The following is a 6000-nucleotide window of genomic DNA, read 5'->3' on the forward strand; positions in this document are numbered from 1 at the left end:
ACACTTTGTATCAAGGCATTTTGCAAATTAAAAGCATGCTTAAATATTTGGAATGCACCATCCCCAATCTCTCCGTAGCCTACTTTATTATACTTCAATATGTGGAAGCCAAAGGTGTTCTTACAACGTGGGGAGAAACCATCAACAACCAAACAATGCTCAAAAAAGTACATACTGCCTAAAGAGTCAGGAGCATTCCCTACATTCACCTAAGAGCTGAGATGAAAAACAGCTGGAGCAGCTCAGCCAGCAGAACACATTCACAGTCTCTTTGCCTTTTTGTTCTCAAGATGTCTTTGACATTTCAGAATACAGCTAAACTTCAGCTGCAAACGGAGTCCGCAATGCACACAGCAGGCGTGGGCCAGGCATATGTCACAGAGCCACTCGAGTGACAGTCACTTCAGTCTGTCCCCGGCCAGCTCCTCAGAACACTACTGGAAACACCAGGCACCAAAGCAGCAAAGCCACTATCAAAAACTTACATCCTAATTATCTTTTTGCAGCTGTCAGACTCCTCCAGGATCCACCACCACTTTTCATCTACTCCGTTAAAATCTTCCCGTGTATCCATAACCTAAGGGAATAAGTAAGTCTCTAAGGGAATAAGTAATTTCCAAACACTTCAAAATTTGCAATGTTCTTGTACTGTTTCACATACCTGACACGGTATTTTGAATACAAGCACCTTAAAAATCATGCTTATTACACGATCCTTTTTCTAAGCTTATTTCCCATTAAGTGGCAAACAAATTTTCAGTTGTCAAATGTATTTAACCCCAAAATGTACCTATGATTTATTGCTACGGCACTAATTGAAAATCAAAAATTGAAAGTTCTAAATCTTTATAACAATAAGTATTTACTCATAGGAAGTTTCTTTCTTTCCATTTGTCTGATTACTGCACAGAATTCACGAGCAACAAACTAAGCTCTGCAGTTGGATAAAGTGCTATGTAACACCATATCAGTAAGATGGTCCCAATGACTTGTATATTAAAAGTAAAGCTAAAATCATGCCTCTAAAACAAGCTGTTACATTACCTGACTTCTGGATGCTTAACTGTGCCATCATTATCTCTGCTACAAGTACTTAATAATTGCATGTCTAAATGAAGTCTAATAGAAGTCCAAGCTATTTATGTGAAAAGCAAAAATACAGTTTTGTGATTTTTGTACTTATGGGCAGAAATTCAACACATCGCTATTCCCTTTTCCTTCGCCTTACTTCCAATTTTCCCCTACAGACTTCCCTGGACAATGGGCATCATGTGCCACAGCTATGTCTAACTATAACTATGTCAATGGACTCAGTTCATTTGTGCTGTCACAGGGAGCTGCACTTTGGGTGCCCTGCCCTCAGTGTGAGCAGAAACTGCGAGTTACAAACCCTTCTGTGTTTGTCAATGTTGATTTCCAGGAAGCTGAAGCCTTCCGACTCTTTAAAGCCTCTGCTGCTGGCAAATTCGACTGAAATTGGCCAGAGAGCTAAAATTAGCAGGAATAGAAGGAACAGACCCACACATCCATCAGACTTAGGAGACCAAGGTTATAAACACGCCCAACGAGAAACGTTAGCTGCGAGAGACCGAGCCCTAATTTAAGAAGCCGTCCCCGCCGCACATCACCCTCTGAAGCGGACCGAACACACCCGCCGGGGTGTCACTCGGCACGGGCACGCCGCCGCCACGCACGGAGGACCGCGGGCCGCGCCGCCGAGACGCCAGGCTGAGGCGCAGTGCCCACCTCTCGCTGCCTCCGCAGCAAACTCCCCGAACGGCGCCTCACGCTCAATTGTCTCCCAGCACCACGTCCACGAAGCGGTCCAAACACGCCGCTCTCCGAGCCTTCACCGCTGCTGCCCCGACTTTCCCTCAGCCCGGCCCTGGCACGGGCAGCCCCGCAGCCGCACAGCTCCTGCGGAGCAGAGCCCGGGCACCGCCAGCCAGACACGACCGCCCGAGGGGCGCACCGCCAAGGGCCGCCCGCGCTCCGCAGCTGCGCCCCGGCCCCGGAACCCCTGCCCGGGCCGGGCCGGGCACACCTGGGCCGGACAAAGGGGCACCGGCCCCGCCGGCATCCCGGGGTGAACGCGGCCCCGGCCCAGCGCGACGCCCCGGCCCCGGCGCCGCAGCCGCGGCGGGTCCCTCTCCTCCCGCTGCCGCCCCCGTCCCCGGTCCCGCCGCCGGCACTCACGGTCTGGCCGGGCGCGCTGCGCGGCGGCCCCAGCGCCGGGACCATCCTCCGCCGGGCGGACACCCCGCGCCTGCCCCGCCGCCGCCTCCGCGCCAATGCCCGCCCGCGCAGCCCACCCTGCTGTTCGCGCCGCAGCCAATCGCCGCGCGCGGGGCGAACCCTCGCCACCAATCAGCAAGGGCCAGGCCGGAGAGGGAGTCGCTCGCCCTCAACTGGGCGGGGCGGAACGGGCGCGGGCCAATCGCCGCCACAAACATTGGCGGTACGGGCCAATCAGAGGGCAGGAAGGCAGAGACTGGCGTCAACAAGGTAAGGTGGCCGAAACAGGAACTGGCGGGGAGTGGCGTCCCGGGCGGCCAATGAGCGCAGCGGGAAGAGGCGCGCGGAGGGGCGGGCGGCGACTCTTAAAGGGGCAGCGGCCGCCCTGGGACGGGGAGGAATGTGGTTTTGAGTCGGTTCTGCGCGGCATCATCCTAAAGGTGATGGGGAAAGGAGCGTGTGTTATTTTGTGTGTGTTGCTGTCAGATGAAACAATCCCGTCCTGCCAGGGCGAGAATCACCCGGGCGCTGCCCTTCGCCGACCTGACCCGCGGGGCACAGCAGAGACCTCACCAGTACAGAACAGCGTTCATGCGCTGAACCGCTGCTCTGCGTCCTCGGCGGTCAGCGTTCTGGAACGGAATGGAGAGCAAACAGAAAGGCTGGCTAAAGATTGGCCACATGGAGCTGTTCACGGAGCCCAGCCAGGTCCTGTGACTCTTCTGTGCTGTGACTGATCTTTAATAGACATTTTTCCTTAACTTTGTCACACGCTGCGCCCAGGCTTAGTTCTGGGGAAGAAGGCACTCCATCCATCTTCCTCATGAGTTAAACAGTTTAGGAAAAGTGTTGTTTTATCCACGAAGTGAGGGGCTGTGGATCATTAAGAACTCCCCACTACCTTACTTTTTACCTCCTGCTAATGCCTAATTCAGTTATCCTCCATAATAAGCCAGTTCCCGGTTCCAGCCTCGACTGCTTCCCCGGGAAAGCATCTTGTATCCATATGCCTTCTTACAATATAATAGAGCAGGGACAAGCTTCTGAAGCAGTGTCCAAGAACGCTTCTGCTGCTCAAATGAGTCAGAGCAGCAATCAGATGTTAAATAACCCAGACTTTTTTATTTTGAGTAGCTGCCAATTGCAAAATAACCTTGCAGCTGACATTAAGTGAAAAGCCCATTTGCGAGCTGTGAAGAAAATTGAGGCCCTAGCTGGTTTTGCAGAGGAATTCTAACGTTACTATAAATACCAGCTTGAAAGTGTAAAGTAGGAATGTAAATGCACTTTTTCGCTTTTCATCATCTTTTGTTCTGATATGACACAACCAAACTGGAAGACAAGCGAAATCCGAAATCCCACTGCTCCATCATTTTATTCCAGTATAAACCGAGGAAGGTTTCTCTTCTAAAGGGTAGTGTGCTTTTTTTGCTGAAGATTTTCACTAAACAGGCACACCCCCATCCAAAGCAGCAAAACCAAGTTTACCTTCTGACACTCTTGTGCTCTATACTGTGTTTGAGTTCATAAATGGTCAATACCAGTGCTGGGTGAAATATCTGAAATACTGTGGCAAAAAATCCGGCAGCAGGCAAAAAGCCACAGCTGCTATCACATACAACAGGAACCTGCTATGTAGCAGTAGCCTCTTTCTCTTGGAGAATACAAATTTACAATTATATGGCAAGATGGTGAAAAGAAAACAAATACAAAGTACAAAGTATTTTGTACAAATACTTTGAAGAAAAGAAAGCCTTACATTGAATAACTTGCTGTTCTTGTGACAAGTGGAGAAGTTTTGCAGCTTTATTGCATATAGTCTTAACCGAGAACTTGAGTGCAATTTTTTGAACTTTTTTTTTTTTTTTTAAATTCTTGGCTGTAGCGCAGATTTGGGTTCAATAATTCCGTGAACGGGACTGGCCTAGGTCTGTATGATGTGACAGAGCAGCCGACAAGAAATCAGAACACAGGTCAGTGCATCTTTCCCAGTGCAGGAGATTCTTGGACTACGGGTCACATACATTCAAGGGAGTGAAAGAAAGCTGGCAAGTCAGCAGTTTAGAGAGCTTCAGCTGGTGGTGCCACAATGCCTTCAGGCAGAATGGTAGCAAAGCTGAATGCTTTTACAGTGTCAAAGCACTGGGAAGGAGGAAAGAAGGCAGAATTAAGAGAGGGATAGAGTAACCTTTCCATTATCTGTTTGAATTGATGCCTCTTTAGGGGCAAGAGAAAAGAACATAAGGCAAGTAATTTGTCCCTTACAAAGCATCTGGATTAGATGGGCTGAATAGATTTTGAGAACCCCTATGGAAAGGAAAGTAATATTGCCAGAAACAGATCACAATGCTCACCGGACAAGATTGGTTTGGTAGATTCTCAAAGGCACTTCACGTAAGAGCTTTTGGACAGGGATTTTTTTAAAGTAATCTAAGATACTGCAGGATCAGAGGATAATGTCCTCATGGGCAGAGCGCTGATTAAATGACAGAGCAATCCCAGTGTTCCATATGAAGTAAATGACTGACCATTCGCTCACTAGATGCTGGTGTGGTAACTGTCTTTAAGCATTAACAAGTAAGAGGTAACAGCACACCTTGATTGATTACAGAGGCGCCATAAATACCCAAGTTTTGAATGCAGTGAGGAGAATGGGCATGCCTGTAAAACCAGCACAGCTTTGCGAAAGGGCAACATAAATGCTCAGGAGTAGTTTCCATGTAAAGGACAACTCAGTTATCTAATATTGGACAGGTTGTTCTAAGAGGCAATTGGAATGGGGAAGGAGAAGGAAAGAAACACAAAACAATAAAAGCCGAATGGTTTGGAGAACAGCCACAACAATTTAAGCACAGCCAAGGTTTTCCAGCCTCTGCAGCTGCTGGTGAGGCTGGAGTGATGAAGGCTGCACGTCTGGTAGCAGTTCACTTCCAGCTGTGCCTTCCAGGCCCTCTAGCAGAGGTCAGGGAAGATGGCTGGAAGCAGCCACTCAAGACTACAGACAAGCTTCAGAGCCTGAGCTTTGCTTTTGCATGTTATTCTAATGAATGCAGCAACTCCATCTGTTGATAAAGCACTTTCCAGAGGAACTTACTTTAGTGAATAGAATACACTAAAGAAAATTTAGGGAAGCATCTCTTTTCCTCCAGAACCTGGGCCAGAGTGCAACTTCATCACTTCATAAATGGAACTTCAAAGCAAGAGAGCAGCACAGTAAAATTACAGACAAAAATGGCTTTAATGAAAGAGACTGGAATTAAGAGAGTTGAGTTTTACTTAAATACCTTCCTGAGAAGTCAGTATGGAAGAGTATATGCTGCATGTTAAGAGCAGTCACTTTTACAAGTATGGACACAGTTTTTCAAAGACTGTGGTCAAGATTTGCAATAACTAGCAGCTAATTTGAATACTTTAAACTTTTTAACCTATAAAGCCCAAACCAGAGTTCTTGACACCTGGTCTGCTTTCCAGACATGCTCACTAATCAGTGCAAAAATGTTACAGAACAGTTCCTTTTCCTCTCCTTCCTCCTACACCAGGCGACAGAGGATTTCTGAGGAAAGACTCACAACTTTAGGGAAAACAAACGGACCTCACTCTGCATGGCTGTCAGACACCCTTGGCATTCATCACAGCAGTCCAACACACAGTTCATGTTAGAAATCTTCTGAGTTACAGATTATGAAACATCTGAGGAATAGTCTATATCTGATTTCAGAAGGAAACAGCTGGACAGCAAAAAAAAAGCACAGGACAAGTTGTAAA

The 6000-nt window shown here is 48.0% G+C and overlaps 1 protein-coding gene across 2 annotated transcripts in view; it reads right to left on the minus strand.

The window, feature by feature from the left end:
* Positions 1 to 2371, minus strand: part of USF3 (upstream transcription factor family member 3) — a 29381-nt gene extending 27010 nt beyond the window's left edge. For both annotated transcript variants that reach the window (XM_066341031.1, XM_066341033.1), the window contains exon 1: positions 2197 to 2371. The gene's annotated coding sequence lies outside the window, so the exon portion shown is untranslated. The remainder of the gene's footprint in view (positions 1 to 2196) is intronic.
* Between the last annotated feature and the right edge of the window lie 3629 nt (positions 2372 to 6000).

Source organism: Sylvia atricapilla, chromosome 2 (assembly GCF_009819655.1).
Source record: "Sylvia atricapilla isolate bSylAtr1 chromosome 2, bSylAtr1.pri, whole genome shotgun sequence".
In the NCBI taxonomy this organism is placed as follows: Eukaryota; Metazoa; Chordata; class Aves; order Passeriformes; family Sylviidae; genus Sylvia; species Sylvia atricapilla.